Source organism: Dermochelys coriacea, chromosome 9, assembly GCF_009764565.3.
Source record: "Dermochelys coriacea isolate rDerCor1 chromosome 9, rDerCor1.pri.v4, whole genome shotgun sequence".
NCBI lineage: Eukaryota > Metazoa > Chordata > Testudines > Dermochelyidae > Dermochelys > Dermochelys coriacea.
Window position 1 is genome coordinate 98936058 of NC_050076.1, and position 18489 is coordinate 98954546.

General features: G+C 43.9%; 1 long non-coding RNA gene across 1 annotated transcript in view; it reads right to left on the minus strand.

The window, feature by feature from the left end:
- LOC122455867 overlaps nucleotides 1-14445 on the minus strand; it is a 138837-nt gene extending 124392 nt beyond the window's left edge. The window contains exons 1-2 of the long non-coding RNA XR_006274369.1: nucleotides 14240-14445; nucleotides 13683-13885 (exon numbers count right to left, since the gene is read on the minus strand). This is a non-coding gene — a long non-coding RNA (uncharacterized LOC122455867). The remainder of the gene's footprint in view (nucleotides 1-13682; nucleotides 13886-14239) is intronic.
- Between the last annotated feature and the right edge of the window lie 4044 nt (nucleotides 14446-18489).

The following is an 18489-nucleotide window of genomic DNA, read 5'->3' on the forward strand; positions in this document are numbered from 1 at the left end:
TGAAAAATGGGTCATTAGAACCATAATAAGCCGTTTTCATTAATACAAAAACCTGATTTACATTTTTTCCCACAGAGCCATTATGTTCTAAGTGTGCTGCATGGATGATTTCTTTAAACACCCCCACATGGAATAGCAATTTTAAGACCCTGTGATGATCACTTTTTAAACCAGGAAACCTGGCTCGCAATAATGTCATGCTTTCTATTCACCATTCTTCCAATGCTGTAATCACAAACTCTCGCCTTTCTAAATGCACAGAGTTCTTAGTGGCGCACTAAAGCAGCAAAATCCACTGGCACAGTTGTTAACGCTGCAGATGTAGGTCAATGTCAGTTCTATTAATTTTATCTCTTAAAGACTTGCACATTTTCTAAACAAATCTATCCCTTTGGGGGGTTAAACTGTAATTTGCAGTGTGGTTGTGAGTCCCTATCATATAATAGATCAATTAGGTTGAACACTCTGGTATATTAATCTTATTCACATGTAGTAAAGGCAAATATTGCTAATTACTGTATTACAGTATTGCCTGCTTTTCCCAAGCATGCACTAGGGAAAATGGGAATTGACTACAACGGAATATTGAATAAAATTATCTTCATGTTAAACTGGCAGTGAAGAAGAACATTTGAACTCGTTCATCTTGTTTTAATGAATATCCGCTGGAAAATCTACTTATCTTTAGTGATGTTTTGAGTCTGCAAAACATGATCCTTGTCTTTAAAAGCAAATTACGTGCTTTATATGTAATGGCATTCACCTCCATTAAATATGGCAAGGACCATCCTTTCTATGCCTGGCAGTTTACATCATGCATGTTTTTAGGATTAGACAGGTTAGCCTGTTAAAGTTAAATTTAGTTGCTAGAAAGCTTATATGTAACCCCTCTGTTTCCATTATCTTCCGTCTTCTGAATCTTGAGCTTTGGTAATAAATTTAGGATTGTTTTCACTATGATTATATCTCAGTGCTGCAGTACTGCGCCAGGAGCTGACCCTGAGCTGAACCATTCAACCTGGTATGTTCACTGTCCCTTTGGGGATAGCAGATCACCTATTACCTTGAGTGACCAGTGGATAAGGAGCTAAACACTACTGGGGGAGGCTTCAAAGGGGCTCAGGGACTGGAATGTACCTATTGTTAACTTGCAAGGCAAAGTAAAGGCTGGCCGAGCCCAAAGGAGATTGTTTGGGTGCTAACAAGCTGGCAGTGTCAGGGAGCTGATACCCAGTTAAGCACAACTAAGTATCTTTTGTGCTGAAGACCGGGGGAGGGGGGAATATATAAGGTGATTCAGAGACCTGGGTACCCTGAGAACCATCACTGTCTTGTCTATTGTAAGGAATTTGAAGGCAGGAACTCTTTCTCTCTCTGTGTTTCCACAGCACCTAGCACAATAGGGTCCTGATCTCAGCTGGGGGGACACACACAGCTGACATCAATGCTTAGCACTTACAAAAATGCTTTGCATGTTCAAAAGGCTTTCAGCAACAGCTTCTGTAGCCAGAGCTCAACCTGTGAATTTGTTAAAGTGGAACATAGGCCAAGAAAATCTAGAAAGATGATGTAAAATAGGAATGTTGGCATTTGGCAGCTGCTACAATAGAAATCCCATATGAAATGCAGATATTAATGTGTAATATAACGGATAGTAAATTCAACAGAAATATGACTATTAAAAATTCTATTTCCTCCATCCTACTGCAACAGATGGAACGATTTTGATCTTCGGATTCACTCTGTGAGCACAGCTGGTGAAGAGTTGTTTATATTTTTAAGAAGTATGAGAATATCTGTATTGAGCACCGAAACATCCCACAAATCAGTCACTTTAAAGAGGATCTCTGCAACTGTGTGAAACACAGTGGTTCATAATTGTAAGTACTGCTACATACACACCCCAGAGACAGGATGTAGGGACAGCCATGGAGGAATAAGGAGCCAAAGTGTGGATTTCCTGTCATCTGTTGACATAATTAGTTTACTATTTGCTATTGGAAGCCACCCTGCCTATAAGCTTTAACCAGACCTCTTGTATCTCTTCTGTGCAAGCTTTGGGAAGACATGCAATTCCCAGGTGATGCACAAAATAAAATGTTCCATCATTGATTCTGCTGAGGGTTTACACAGCTGTGTGCATTATAAATTATTATTTCTGCCTTGCAAACAGTTATTACATAGTCTGGGGACAGGCTTGGTCTTTTCTTTTTATGGCTACAGTTGTTTCCGGACTCAGATGCATTGTTTATTCCATGGGCAAATCTCTTTTCCAAACTGGCTCATTTAGGGTAAGTTTTTTTTCCTGGGGTCCAAAACTTCAGATCCCCTTTATAATATTTTTAAATGGTTACACTTAGGAAATTCATGGCCAGAAATGTCTAGATGTTGGTGGTGCAAACATTTAGAATATGTACGATAATATACAAACCAATTTCATGTTTATTTCACTCTGGGATCCATCTCAATGTTTACCTTAACAGAAGTAAATTGTTTGCTTGTAATGTGTGATCTGCTTCTATGAAGCACAGTAATATCAGAAAAAATATCTTGGTTCTTACAAAATTTTACAGAGAATTGCTCTCTCTCAAACCAAATGTAACTTGAATTTCTGGGCAAACAGCTAGCTTAATATATGGATCCAAAAGTGATGGTCATTCACAGATTATTTAATCTTGTGACAGAAGCATGATCTGGCTGTCTACCATGCAAAACTACCTTGAGAACACAGGTTAACCCTTTCTAGAGGAAATACCATGTTGGAGCATATCTGGTGAAAGAAGGAGTTCCCAAGAATCCCACTCCAGGATAGCTCCCTGCCTCTAATCAATGGTTCTGTGGGCTCCCTGCTGACATGGCTCCATAGGGAATTGAATGCACCCCAAACTCTTAAGGCAGCGAGGGTAAGTTCTCAGCAAGGAGAGAAGCCACAGAAGAGTTGACGTGGCCTGAGACCAAGGACTGTAGAGGTGGCATTACATGGCCTAGGGGATCTACATGCAGGGGATCCTCCAAGCTCCTTCACTAGATATCCTCAGCACAACAAAATCCATATTGGAACCTAGTCACTGTGGGTCCAGGAAGAAAAGACAGAGCAACTATAACCCATTGGTGAGCATGTCCCCTTCTGTGCCAATCTGCTGAGGACGTGAATTCTTCAACAGCTCACAGCTACTGAGCCTAGGCTCTTGACCTCAAGCTGTAGCAGCTCATGCTTTTAACTCTGGAAGACCCCAGTTCAATTCCTGGTGTGTCAGCCAACATAACCACCATTGCAGTCATGCTGGGGATTAATAATACCTCAATAGCAGCTGCACCCTCAATGTGAAATGGATGCCTGTCTATGCACAAGCTACGGCATAAGTACTTCCCAGAATAGAAAGAGTTAAGCTGATCATCTAAGAAGGGCATTTTTGGTCAACGATGTCCATTTTATACAGGAAACAATAGTTAGGAGAAGACTAAACTATGGCTATAGGAATAGGGTTTCTAGAGTCACTGTTGTTAAGAATCAAATACAGTTTGTGTGCGTTGTTTTCAATGATAAACAATGTTTTTGGAACTATCGTAGGTACTCCTTTCACCCCCTTAACCACAGTATCTGAGCACCTGAATCTTTGTAATGTATTTATCCTCTTAACGCCAGAGCTATCATCCCCATTTCACAGACAGAGAACTAAGGCATGGAGGAGCTAAATGGGTCACATGAACAGTCTATAGCAGAGCAAGAAATTGAACACAGGTCTCCCATGGCCCAGGCTAGGGCCCGAACCATTGGCCCATCCTTTCTCTCTTGTAACTTAGCTGTCCCACTTACTCCCATTTCAAATTTGTCGTCTTAGATCTCAAACCAGAAGCCCATTTTATAATAGTTTGTTATTAATTTGTATTGTAATAGTGCCTATGGTGTGCTAGGCATGGCATAAATATAGAACCAAGAGATGGTTCCTGCCTCAAAGAATTTACAATCCAAGTACCAGACCCTGAGGACATACCCTTAGACTTTACAGTCTAAGTACACCTGTTTGAAATTAGTTATCTATTTTTCAAACAGCAAATATTGAAGGGAATTTAGATGACTTTCTGTGCTCCTACAATAAAAAAAACCTCAATTTTGATGCAAACCATCACAATTTGCAGTCCATTTTCCTGTAGTGTAGATTAATGCCTCCAAGCCTTTTCTGCCATTGGGATTTGGGGGGAGGAGGGCAGAAAGGGGGAAAATAAAGATAAAATAGACAAAATAAGGCTTTTAAAATGCTACTTCAAAGAAGCAGTTCACAGTATTTGTCTTTGTTCTGCTTACATGTTGTGACACTCTGTGCCCCAAAGCAACACCCTGGCACCCCCACATTACCCACTGTCATAGGATTATGATATGTTTTGTACAAAGCATGCCTTGTGGGGTATCATTGTAAAAGTCTTGATCTGTTGAACATTAATATCCTGTTGAATTGTATGTGCTGTCATTGTATGTGAAGTTATGAAGTTTTGCTAGGAGTGTGTTACTGAAAGATGCTGTGAAGTTGGAAACACCCACCACTAGCCTTTCAGGTACCATAATGAGGAAGCTAGACAGTGCCAGTGCCCATCAACAAAAACAATGGACCAATGAAGAACTTATCCTCACTTGTGGATGCTTCAGTCAGTCTATGAACAATGGTTGCCAGAACTCACCAGAAGCATGCAATGGCTTGCGACCAGATCACATGACACTGAACTCCATTTTGGTACCTGTATTTTTCTACAAACTGAGCTGGGAACTTTGCTTGGAACAAAGGGGTTCCCACGCTATAGAAGAAACTATATAAAGGGGAAGAGACATCACCACAGGGCCCACTCCCCACACAAAAGAACACCTGGAAACACCTGAGGAACAAAGACTGAACTATGGAAAGTGCTGGACCTAAGCAAACTGGATTTCTAGCCTATGTATAGAAGCTTGATAGGCTATTTGTACTATCTCACAGGGTGAGACACTGCTTGATTCAAATCCCTATCTAGTCTGTATAAGACAGACGGCGATTTTGTTTATTTCTTAAGTAACCATCTTTGATCTGTTTGCTATTACTTATTTTCACTTAAAATCTATCTTTCTCTGGTCAATAAATCTGTTTTATATTTTTTATCTAAAACAGTGTAGTTTTCTTGAAGTGTTGGAGAAAAATCTCAGCTCAGTCAACAAAGGTTTTGTGCATATTCCTCTCCACATCGAGGGAGAGGCAAACTGGGTAACTGTAATAAATTCTGTGTAAGCCAGTGTATGTAGTGCCAGGTTTGCTAGCTTCCACCCCTGCCTCTAGTCCCCATTGCAGTGTCACACGAAGGGACCCTGCCATTCCCATCTGCAGCATACTGGAAGGTACACACTGCGCTGTGTAACAGCCCCCACGTTGGCCAATGCACCAAGGTTTGAATGGGGACCCCTCCAAGCAGAGCTGACAGCATGAGTCTATAGCTGGGCCTAAAAACCCGGCTTTGTAGTTGGGGGCTGTAGCATTCACATCTTCTGTGAATCGGGCAAGGGGGAGGGTGTAATACACACTGACAGGGGTGCAGAGAGGGGGTTACTCAGGCTTCACACATACAGGACCTTTAATCACTGTGGGGAGGTAGTATTTACACCAGTAATCCCATTAGAGTTGATGGTGATGACTCATGTGAGTAAGTATACTCAGCATTGCAATGCCTAATTAATTCAGGAGCCTAAATCTCATTGACAATGAATGTGCCCAAATCACTTTTGAAAAGGAAATTTAGGCTCCTAAATCAGTTAGGCATTGCAGCACTGAGCGCAGCAATGCCTAAATGTGAGGTCAGCCCTCAGTCAGAGCCTCCAATGCTTCATCCTTCAGCTAGAGCCTGAAATGACTCTCCTTCAGGCATGCTGCAGCAACCAATCCATGAGCAAGGACCGGGTCAGATGATGCCCACGGACAGCTATTTAATCCTGCAGGAAGAGCAGCCAGCCAGTGGAACATCACCACTTGGCTGGGAACTCTCTCTATGCCTTGCGGTGTTACAGACTGGCCAGGCTTCCAGCCTGCTGTCACCAGCTAGCCCTGCACTGGTATCCAGCTGCACCTGCCTCACTGAGTCACCCAGCGACCCTCCCAGCACTAAATCCCTTTAAAAATCTGTGACAAAGTGGCCCCCACAGAATCTACAGCACAAAACAGAGCACAAGAGTGGTGACCCCAGGAGGGAATGAAACCAAGGGGCAGCCTGTCATTCAGCAAGATGGCATCAAAGATAAGCACATCAGGCATAAGGTTGGAGGAAAGGACGGGCCAGCAGTTAAGGCACTGGACTGGGAGACTCAAGAGCTGGCTCCACCCCAAACTTCCTGTGTGAACCGAAGCGAGTCACCGCATCTTCTGATCCTGAGTTCCCCAGCTGTAAAATGGGGGTAATCCCCAGGGCAGAAGCCAAGTGAAGTGCAGAGATGCTAGTGATGAGAGTGACGTAAGTGTGTAGCTAAGGAGTCCCCAGCATCCCACAAGCTGAATGAAAACTCAGAACCAGAACAAAACTCCAGTGAGGGGCATTTTGAACTCCAAACTCTATAGCACCTGCCCTGGATTCTTGTTTGGCGTAAGTGGCCTATCCTCTAACCTTTCTCGCTGACTGTAGGGAGATCCCTAGGCTTTGATTAAACTAGAAAGTTACGTGGCATGTATCAAATGGAAGATATCCCTGCTCTTAGAGCATCAGTAACTCCGAGAGCTGCTGAAGGATGTTGCCAGAGGTGGAATCTGTAACTGAAACAAGTGCTGAAAATGGACATAAAAGCAGGCATCTGTCCAGTCTCTGTATGCACATTTTGCATGCAGTGTATGAATGCAAAGTCCAGGTCTGCCTGAATGGAGATGCATGCCTCTCAGAGTGCTGCGTGACTGAGAAACTCTAAGAAGCACAGGGATTTTCACATCAGGATGTTGACTTTTCAGAGTGAACGACACATCCTGGCAGCAAACAGGGATTTCCAAATGATGCTGAAGACAGCATGCTACTGCAGGCAAGCCACCACTCCAGATGGCCGTGATTAATTAGCATTGTCTAGCATGCCAGGTGCCTGTGACTCACAACAGTGCTCACACAGTGCTGGGCTTCTCCACATATACACTTGTCCTGCTTCACACATCACTGAGTTCAGTTGAACAGTAATGGCCGGGGATGAGGAGTGGAACTCAGGAGACCTGGGTTCTACTCCCAGCTCTGCCACTCACATGCACTATGGCCTTGGGCAAATCACTTTGTTTTCCCATGTCTCAGTTTCCCCTTCTGTAAATTGGAAATAATACCACCTACCCTTACAAAGGGCTCCAAGGCCCTCGGTGAAAGGGGCTGGCTCTCTACAAGTGCAAAAATTACCTTTAGTTTCAAAGAACGTGAATACAGGTTTTACTTTCCATTAGTTACTGCCTAAAGAAGCTGTCCTTTTTAAGGCAAACCCTGCCTCCAGGTGCCCACCCCCAGCCACTTCCCCTAGGAGCACAGAAAGCACCTGGAAAGGGTTGGGAGGATGCAGGGGAACCTGCCTCGGAGGTCAATGCATCCTGTGTGCCTCCAGGGGCTCCCCACCTGCAGCCTGGGGCCAGGGAGAGGGTGGGGGAGGGAGACCCAGTAGCACAGCATCCAAAACGCTTCCATAGTGCAGCAGGAGTCCACCCCCCACTGCAGGGACACAGCATGGCCCCTTGAGGGCTAAGGATGAGAGGGTCTGGCCCTTTGTTTGATGGCTACTCCTGCCAAAGCCTGTTAATCTATATTTCTTTGTCACCATCATTATCCATTTTTCTGTTTGTCTATTCTGGGTCGGCGTGATTAATAACAATAGTATAAACCTCATGAAAACAGGGCACCCATATAAATATCAGAGGAACACATACACAGCCAGCTATATCAGCTCCATCGCGATGAATCCTGCAGGGCCCTTACTGTCATCCCAATGGCAAAGTGAACTATCACAATTAGGAAAAGAAATAAAGAGCATATTTTGTCATTTTCCATGTTGCACATCACAGCTAAATTGTTTAAAGAAAGAACTGCAGTTGTCTTTGATAGTGTAATTGATCTAGTATATTTTTCTCCCCGCCCATCCTTAATTCTATGCTTAATCTTGGTACACATAAAAAGAATGAGGCTATTTTTAGTTATACATTATTGGTTGGCAGCAAGGCATTGGATTTACACTCTATAGCATGAGATCCTGAGATGATAGATAGCAGGAGAGAAGTTGCATCTAATTAAAAAAAAGGGAGATCAGGTTTGGATGCCACCAATATGAATCAACATATGAACTAACATGCTGGGCCATCCCTAGCAATTCTGGGGCCCTAGGCAGCCCCCCGTGGGGGGGGGAAGCCTCTGGGGGGTGGCTGGCCCTAGGCCTCTGTGGGGGGCTGGGGGTGGGCCCCAGGCCTCTGCAGGGTGGGGGCTGGCTTGGGGTTAGGCGAGAACCACCCCCCAGCACTCACCAGCAGCGTGGCTGGGGCCAGGTCACTGCACTTCCCGCTGACAGTGAGTGCAGGCCCAGCCCTGCTGCAGAGCTCAGGGGAGTGGGGGTGGGACTGGGGTGGAGCAGGGGTGGGAAGAGGCTGGGGCGGGGAAGGGAAGAGCCAGAATAGGGGCTGGAGCAACATGCAACTGTGCAGGGCACCAGGAAATTTGGTGCCCCATGCAGCTGCATGCTTTGCGTATGGGTAAGGACCACCCTGCTAACATGTGAACTCTTACTTCAAGGCCCAAAGGTAGGGGAGTCCTAGGGAAATGAATCAGCCCAGACTCAGGGGTTGTGGGAGGGACACAAGCCTCCCTCCCTCTAGTTCCTGCGCCAGTCTCCTCACCAGCACAGGGATGAATTGTTTTTACGGGATTACAAAGCAGCATCCCAACACATGTAAAATGTGATTCCCAAGACCAAATCCCTCCAAACCCTGCACCTAACAGCTATGCAGCATGAGAAGCAAGTGGCTTTGGCTTTGTGCCCAAGATTATTAGGCAGCCTGGCAGAACATTGCTGATTTTCGGCATGGAGGCACACATCAGTAACCAGGTGGAGTCAACCCAGTGAAAATGAGGACAGAACTGAGCTCCTGGGTTTTCCACCTTTCTCCCTGTCAGCCATCATGTGGAAAGTCTCAGGACACTTGGCAGACAGGGGCCTGTGCATAATTGCCTAGCACTGAACAGCATGGTTGGCTTGACCCCTATGATTGCATCCTCCCTAACAGCATTTCCAAATCTACACTATTCCTTACTTTCCATTTCCTCCTCTATTGTTAATAATCTTTTAAAAATGCATCTGTATTGTTAACTATATGGTACAGCAATTGCACCTTAAGGCCCCAGTCAGGGATCGGGGGCCCACGAAGACTAGGTGTAGTATGCGCACCAACTGAAATGACAATCTCTACCCAAAGGAGCTTACAAAATAAGCCTTGGGTGGGAGTCTACTCACAATGTATAAAGTTAAGTACTTGCTTAAGTCTTTGCAAGATGGGGACCTAAATTTATGTTCTGGCCTACTGTACATTGCAAATATACTTTGTATGTATCTGTTTCCACTACTGTCCAGCACATTTATTTTTAATTTTTTTTGGTAAATATCACTAGCTCACTGTTCATTGTGCAGTACATAAACATTCTTTAGTAAGAGTATTTTATGGAAGTAATAATAGTTCAATAGGTTTATAGAACTACTGAGTCTAAGAGCTTCCTGCTCATTCCAACCTACTTACTGTGATGAATAATACATCAATAATAAAGAACAGGATAAGACTTGCACTTCTATAGAGCCTTCCTTCCAAACCTGCCCAGAACCCCTGGGAGACAGCTATTGTTACCCCAGTTTACAGACTGGGTTCCCCTGAGCAAACACAGGTAAAACGCCTTGTCTAAGACCATACAGCAATCCACTGGCAATGCCAGGATTGGAGGCCAGGTCCCTGAAGTTCCATGTTGTAACCCCGAGGACACACCCCATTAACTAAAATGCCTACAGTATAGGCTGTTTTTCCATTCATCTCAATGGCGAAAATGTATTTAACTGCGCTTCCTTCCCCCACCCCCACCCCTGAGGCTTGTAAGAGAATCAGGCTTTTCTCTATTGCACCACATATTACAAACACAAGACCTTTCGGGGGTGGGCAGAGTCGAGCACCAGTGAAAAGTAGTTATTTAAAAATAGCCATGCCCCCATGGACGGTCTGTGAGCCATGGTTAATTTAATAGCCGCACGTGCTTATTAGAACCATTCATGCCCTCACAGCAATCAGCTTGTTTACCCGTTGATCAATGACGACTTTCAGATTATTATTTTAATTAAGAAACCCCTTCATTCAGTAGGATTCTATTAAGGAAACTCCTTCTCTTCCACTGGGGCAAACTAGTACTTACTGGAAGACGATGTGCCATTTGGAACAGCTGCACGTTGAGATGTTAGGTTTGCACAAGGGAGAGAGAGAGAGAGAGAGAAAGAAAAAAAGATGGTTAGTTGCCTCAACTGGGAACACTACAAGATAGTTTATCAAAATTCTAACCACTTAGCCATTCTGTTTTCCGTGAGCCAGACCCTGTGCCCAGGAAATTCCACAATCAGGAGCCTGTGAGGCTCATTTTGCCTTCACAATCACATCCTGAAAGGGAGAGTATCCCGCAGAAGCGATTATAGAAGGCCCTAGACCTAGGGGTGGAGGCCAGCCGTGGCCTGTGGCAATTGGATCCTTGGTTTGATATCACAGAAGCTGTAATGCAGACACTTGTAGTTAAAGCTGTCCAAGGTCACAGAAGTCCAATTCAGATTTATATAAAGTTGTTTATAAAAGTCAGCAAAAGTTGAGATTATTTCTGGTTTTCCACATCCAGTTCTAATTTTCCAATATTAAATCTCAAAATCCATTTCCCCCCTTATTTAAATTAAATCTTCAAATGGTAGCCTAGAAGGAAAATTCTCTTACACTGTCCATTGATAGTGTACTAACTAATTACTCAAAGAAAGAACCATGTAGTAACGGCACTGAACCTAGGGGTTCAGATTTCAGAGTAGGCACCATGTAAAGCAGATATGAATAGTTACTCTAAAGCTAGCTAGCCAACAGGGCCTCTTAAGGTTGGCTTTTTTATACTAGCCCAGGTTTTTTCTACAAGCTCTAAGGCAGAGATCAGCAAGCCAAACTGTGCACTGCCTACTCCATCTTTTTTCCTTCTTCCACTTCAGGAGTTTTACACAGGTCAGTATTGTCTATCCAGAAGTCAGAGACCCAACTACATGGACAAATCATTATTGAACTACTGGCCAAACCTTGATCACACTGTAATCAATAGGAAAACACCCACTGATCTCCACAGGGTCAGGATTTGACCCTAAGTTATTAATTGTATTCTGGTAGCACTAAGGACCCCTAGTCATGGACCAGGACCCATTGTGCTAGGTACTATACAAACAGAACAGAAGAGGCAGTCCCTGACCCCAAACAGCTTACAATCTAAGTAAATGAGGCAAGGAACCTCTGGTCAGAGATGTAGTTGAGAACATCAGTGTCTGGTGTAAGATTTTCTATGTTAAAAATACAAAGTAGGAATTGTAACCACCTACTGTTCCATCAAAGCATGTAGAAATGCAGCACCAGCTCACCAGCAGGTACGAAGGGGTCACTCTGTAAATACCATAGCTCCTTGCCCAGGTTAATAAATAGGCAGAAGATGAAATACTGCAGAAGCCTGTTGAAGATAAAGGTTTTTGTATTAAGGCCTAATCTGGGGCCCATTGATGTCAATAGGGGTCTTCATTCAGAACTAACAGGAGCATACATACCTGTATGAAATATTTTAGAGAGTTACAAGTTTTAGGCCTTGATCCTGCCAGGGGATCCTCAAAGGTGAACGGGTGACCATGTGAAGATCCAGTGACTACAAGGCTCTGCCTACAGGATTCCCCTTTGCATTGTACCTTTTTCCTCTCCCAGGTGATATAAACAGAAGTTTGGTTCTACTCACCCTTTGCCTACCAAAACATTCCTTTGCCCATATCCTAACAAGAGCCCACTGTTCCTCAGTAATTCTGCTGCAATGGAGTAGCAATCCCTGCAGGAGCAATTTCTGGGAGAATCTTTATACGTTCACTGACATTTCTGTACACAGAAAATCCTTGGTAGATTTCAGAATTAGAAAGGCTTTGAATAGGGTCCCCTATGCTTAACATGTTGTAGGTTACCACTTACAATGGAATGGGCAACTGAGGGTTAGATTGTTATGCTTAACTCCATTTTAAGTGGTCTCCTACAACATGATAAGCCCTTATGCTTAATAATCTGTCCCAATTTGTGTTTAGTTCAGACACTGATTTCCTTCCCCAGATCTGAAGAGCTCTGTGAAACTCAAAACTTCCACCTTTCAACAACAGAAGTTGGTCCAATAAAAGATATTACCTCATCTACCTTGTCTCTCTCATATTCTGGCATTAACACAGCTACAACACTGCAAACATACACATGTTTATGCCAGGTAGCGGGGGAGGACTGGTTTAACTTGATTAAGTTGCTAAATCTTTTGGTTGAGCAATTCTTCTTTGGAGACATTTGCTATAGTACATAAAAGAACGCAACATTTTGCTCCAGAGAGAGTGAAAACATCAGTGCAATGAGTCTGTTGGACAGAACAAAACAAAGCCTCATGTACTGCAGAAGAATTGCTCAAAACAGAGACTTCACTGATGGAGGCTAGTCCACTGAAGCCCATGGAGTTTTGGCATCAACTTTAATGGGAATAGGGTTCAGCCCTACATTAATATCTGAACTGGAAATGAGAAAAAGCCACAAGAGACACATCATAACCCAAATCACTGGAACCTCAAGATAGAAAACAATAGCACTGTTCCTACTGTTATTATTCAGTCCTAGTTTCCCTGACTATAAAGAGGCCTCGGAGTTTGTCACACCCAATGGCCATTAACGGTGGCATGGTTTGGAGAGCAGGAGTTTGCTATTTCTTCTTTTGGCCCCTCATAGGTCTTACTCACATTAGCAACTCTCTCTAGTCAGGGCTTGAATTTGGTTGAGGCCATCATTAGACATAATCTGGCTGATTAATATGCACTAGAACATGGTTTCTATTTAACAAGGGTCTACTATATCATAATCTACCATAGCATGGTAGAGTCCTTGGCAGGGTCAAGTTTAAACAATTCAACATGATTGATAACATTGGTTGTAAAGCTTGTGTAGATAGGACTAAGAGAGGAGTGGCAAACTCTAGTTATTAATAATCATTTAGATACCACCATTAAATGGACACAGCAGCATAAGGAGGTAGATCACTGCCAGGCAGATAACAGGGTTGATTCAATTCAAAGACATGAGTTGATGCAATGCAGAGCAAACACAGAGTGGAGTTTGGCCACTAGAGCTTGGACAGAGCAAAAGGAAGAAGCATCTCCTATCATTTGCTTTAATCCTCTCATCCTCCCTCTTGTCCTTTTCCCCTCCTCCTCTTTGCCTGGCCTGTTTGGAACAGACATCCATGGCATCTCCTGAAAGCTCGTGTCTGGGGTCTGCAGTATCATTGCAACAGGATTCCCAGCTCTTGGGGAGTTCATTTGTAGAGTCATAGAATCAAGTACAGGGATAAATATACATTTACATAAAATTTCCCATGTTCTCTCTTTTGCTCCTATTTCTTACCTTTCTCCCATGTGGAATGGCTTTGGGAACACCAGAGACAGGCCTGGATTTCCGCCTGCTTTCATTCCAGTGCTGGTTCTTCCTTTTTCTTTTAAATACCTTAGAAGTGGACCCAGACAGCAGCTGCACACTCATCAGAACACTACTGGGTTCCCCTGCCCTTTCCAGTATCCAGACCTATGTGTGTCTCCAGCTGCCTCTCACTGCAAGAGAAATGGTAACTTCCAAAAAACTTCTCCCTTTACCCAGCTGCCTTGCACTTGTTCCTTTGGTCACTTTTCCTGGATAATTCCCTGAGTCAGTGCCCTCCCATCCAGCACTCTCATTCCCCAGCACACTCATGCTTATTTTGGAGGGCTGTTCCCCCCCCCCTTATAATTTCTTTCTTTTATACAGAGCCAAGAAGCCTACTGCTCCACTGCTCTGCACCCTCATTGACTAACTCAACAGAGTAGCTTTTCACACCTGAGCAATAACTACAGAAAGTGCAAGGCAGTGAGGAATCAGGCCCCGGCTGCTTTCTTGTGGGACAGCTTTAACCTGCTAGCCGCACTCACCCTCCACTCCCACACCTCGTTCCTTGGGAGCTGACCTGGGTGCCTGCTCAGCAGAGGCCTTGTGCTGCAGGGTGACAGACCCGGGGGGACACACAGGGTTTCTGCATACCTATGCTGCCACCTTTCCGGTGTATTTTCCTGTAAAATAGTGTGCACGTGTAAACGACATCCTATCTCATTAAGGGCCAAAGATACACAGGGCAACCTTCCACCAAACTCCAGAGGTAAGTTACGTGCAGCCCCGTTCAGCTCCAAGCAAAGGTCTGAACTGTGGGTTATTAAGCACCTCCCAGTTCTAACCCTCTGCCTAGAGAGTCTTTCTCACTGCCAGACTGACTCTTAGCTCCCCTCTTAATAGGCTGCTGAAGGGGATTAATTGATTCCCCACAGCAGGCCCAGCCCTGTCATCCTGCAAGTCCCTCTGTTCTGAGCAGGCATTTGTGGTTCTGCCTCTAGCCAGAGGGAGGGGATTAATTAACCTCTTCTCTGCCAATCACTGGATGGCTCTGTCCACCTTGTCACAATCGCTTATATTCTGTTCTTCCTCCCAGCAGTTTCCAGATGAAGGCAGCACCGTACAGTTCCAAAGTACTACACGCACACAACCACAGCTAATTTTGGGGGGGGGAAGAGGTCCCAATCCCACATTTGGACAGGCACATTGACACTCTGGCCTGTAAATACCCTTGTTTATATGCCTAATTGCAAATCTAAGCTTCCAAAAGTAAGATCTGGGTGTCTGGTTAAGGTGCCCACATAACACTGAGATTGCAGTGCCATGACTGTTGGAGAATCCCACCATCTGCAAATGTTATTGTTAACTAAATCCATCTACAACAACACCACATCTTGCTTCAGTGCATAGAACATAAAGGAAGATTCATCCCTGGTGTAACAGTGACATTTATTCCGGCGGAATCCAACTTCAGTGGAATTACACAGTGAATGGCTCCGGCCCATAAATTTTTTTCCCACAAAGTACAGGTGAGACCCTCAACATATGGGTATTTCTTAAGGAAGTGATTTCTGGAGAACAGTGATTTGACTCGACTGAAAATGTCTCTTTAGTGGTTTGAGTAGTAAAGAAGATACCAAATATTCAGTGCTCAATTTCTGTCCTAGAAGAAGTCTTGTGAAATGAACTCTGAACCATACCACTTCCTCTGCTTCACTGGCTAACCCCACGGCTGTGTTTTCACTCATCCATATTCAGTTACGCAAGAAAAGTGGATTAATTAATATAAAGACCTAGTCATAAAATTTACCTCTCTACTATTCTCTTTTATGGCTCAAACCTACTGTTTTGTGCTTTAGTTTTATGTGTATTCTAATAAAAAACATGTGCAAATTCCCCTATTTTTAAAACAGTTGAGCATCAGTGTGGTTTGAATTAATGCTTTTGAAAACAGATTTCAGAGGAGCAGCCGTGTTAGTCTGTATTCGCAAAAAGAAAAGGAGGACTTGTGGCAACCGATGAAGTGAGCTGTAGCTCACGAAAGCTTGTGCTCAAATAAATGTGTTAGTCTCTAAGGTGCCACAAGTCCTCTTTTTCTTTTTTTTTGAAAACAGAGTCTCCCCACAATGCTATCTGAAAATGGAATCTTCCCACAGTTAAACTTCAATTCTTGAGCTGCAGTATAATGGCATTTTATGATATAAAGAAATCTGTGTGCTCAGGAGAGTTTTACCTTGTTCTCAGAAAACAATAAAAAGGAACAACACTTCTGAAAAGGCATCGTCAATTGCATTAAAGCGATCAATTCAATGCAGTCTCAGGCAACACTGAGAAAGACTTTAATCTACCACTGCAAGCAAAGGCATAATTTACTGAGTATAAAACATACTAGCCGACTTGATTGTATATCAGTAAACATGTGTCGTGCCAGACAGAGGGGAGTAAAGGCCTTTCAGATTTAATAATTTTATTAAGATAATGTTGAAGTAAAAAGAAAACGGTACAGAGTTTAGGCATAGAAGTTTCTGGTTATCAGGGAATAAGGTACAGATATCAAAGGGAGTGAAATTCAGTTTAGGAGCGGGTGGCGTAAGGAATACATAATCTGCAATCTCCCCAATTGGGGGAGAAAGTTTAACGGGTCAAAGTACAGACATTGAGATATGGGGGTATGTTGTCCATATAATGGCTATGTTCAGGTGTGGAGTATAATGAGCGGATGCCATGAGGAGGATGGATCTACCCTCATTTGGTGGGATTTAATGTTCAGTGAGTTTATGGTTCCAGTTCATATGGTCCAATGAAAAAAGTCTCTCAGTCCCTTTCCCATGGTTGATGCACGATGTTGTACCAGCTCACACCTCCTGGTACTGTCAGTGGCCGGTGATGTGTTCGATGTAGATGTCTCTGGACCATCGGATTGTGTCTGAGACCATGAGGCGCCGCATGAGCCGTCGACCAATCCCGCAGGTCCGCAGCACATGCTCGCTGCAGGGGTCCCAAGCGCCCAAGGCTCCGACAATCAGGGCATCCATCTGCACCTCATAGACATCTCAGGGTGTTGGCCAGGGGGGCGTATTTTTCTAGCTTACGAGCTCGGGATTAGCAGAAGGCCGGGATCCTGTTCTCGAAGGAAACCGTGATATCGATGAGGATGATCTTTTTCTGATCCTCGTTGGTGACTACCATGTCAGGTCGCAACTGGCTGTCCATCCCGGGGATGGTGGAGTTCACAGCGACCTCCCCCAGGCATGGTGCGATGGCTTTCACCAGGTGGTTCTGGATGGCGTTGTGGCGCAGCTGCCAGGCTCTGGAGTGGGGCTTGTAGCTGCAGAGGACGTGGGGCAGGGTCTCGTTGGAGTAGTCGCACTTCCTGCAACGCTTGTCTTGTTTCCCGTGGTGGACGGCTCCGTTGAGCAGGACGCAGTTGAGCCGGGCGTGGTGGATGAACCGCCAGTCCCCTGGCAAGGAAGCGGTTGCTGGCGTCCCACTTGCTGGTCAGTACTACATACAAGTAAGAGCAATATTACCATTGCATGCAAGCACTAATGTGTGGGAAATGTGTTACCGCAATACTGAAAAATAGCATATGCCAATCTGTGTATTCTTGATCCATAATGAAGTCTGCAATTGTAGCAAGATAATGATACAAACTTGCATTACAATTTAGCAGAGTCTATTTATTTACAGTGGGTTGACATTGACAGTAGAGAGAGGTGAACAATATAGAAATCATATTTTTAAGGATGCCATCATAATACCAAATTCCAATAGCAGGATGTTAGCCTCCTGCAAATAATGAAAAGGAAATGAAGCTAAATGAAGTTGTAAAGAGTCAGACATGATACTAGCATTACTTATATTCTAAAGAAGGACACTTGTATCAAATGACTGGTATTTTTAACAGTTTGGAATGTCAAGTTCTGTACAATATTATGGTTTACTTCTCTGAAGTGGAAGTTAGGGCTGGCCAGAAAACAAGAATACTGTTTTGGAAAAAAAGATTCAAGGCTTAGATATTTGTTTTCATTCTGAGTCAGAAAAACAATTAAATCTTTCAGAAATGTTCATGATAAAACATGAAAGATAGAGCCCCTCCCCAGAATATCCTCATGGTTAGCACACTCAGCTGGGATGTGGGAGACCTGTGTTCAACTCCCTACGCTGCCTTGTTCAGGGCATGGACTTGAATCTGGATCTTCCCCATCCCAGGAAAGCATCTTAGTTCTTCTGGAATGGGCCCCTTGCTCTCTCATCTTGACCAGAAATTCCATCCTGGCCCAGAGAAACCTGCCTGTCAAAATGTTCATTGAAACTAACACATTCCACTAAAAGTTTCAGTTTTAATGACTCAGAGGGGTTTGGTATAAAAATGTTTTGCTGAAAAATTCCTGACGAGTGTTAGTGCTAATCCAGCAAGAAGACACTTTTAAACTCTTGGGCGGTCAATAATAATTGCTATAATATGGCTTCTTTATTGCATCAGTCATAACAGGTGCTGTAGCATGGAATCTCCAGCAAAGGGCGAAGAGATCCTGGGCCATGTTATGACATCAGTTTTTAAAGGAGATATTTTTAAGAAGAACTTCAGATGAGGAATTCTGCTTTACAAGCAGTGCCACAATATGGCTTCTTGTTGTCATCCCAGTCCATTAATTACCCATCCACCTTTCCATCTGTTAATAATACACCAGAAAATCAAGCATACCTAGCCAAATGAACTAACAGTCTAGAGTTGCAGAATGGGCCAAGTTTCCTCTGGTGTAGCTCTGTTGGCTTCAATAAAATTAAACCA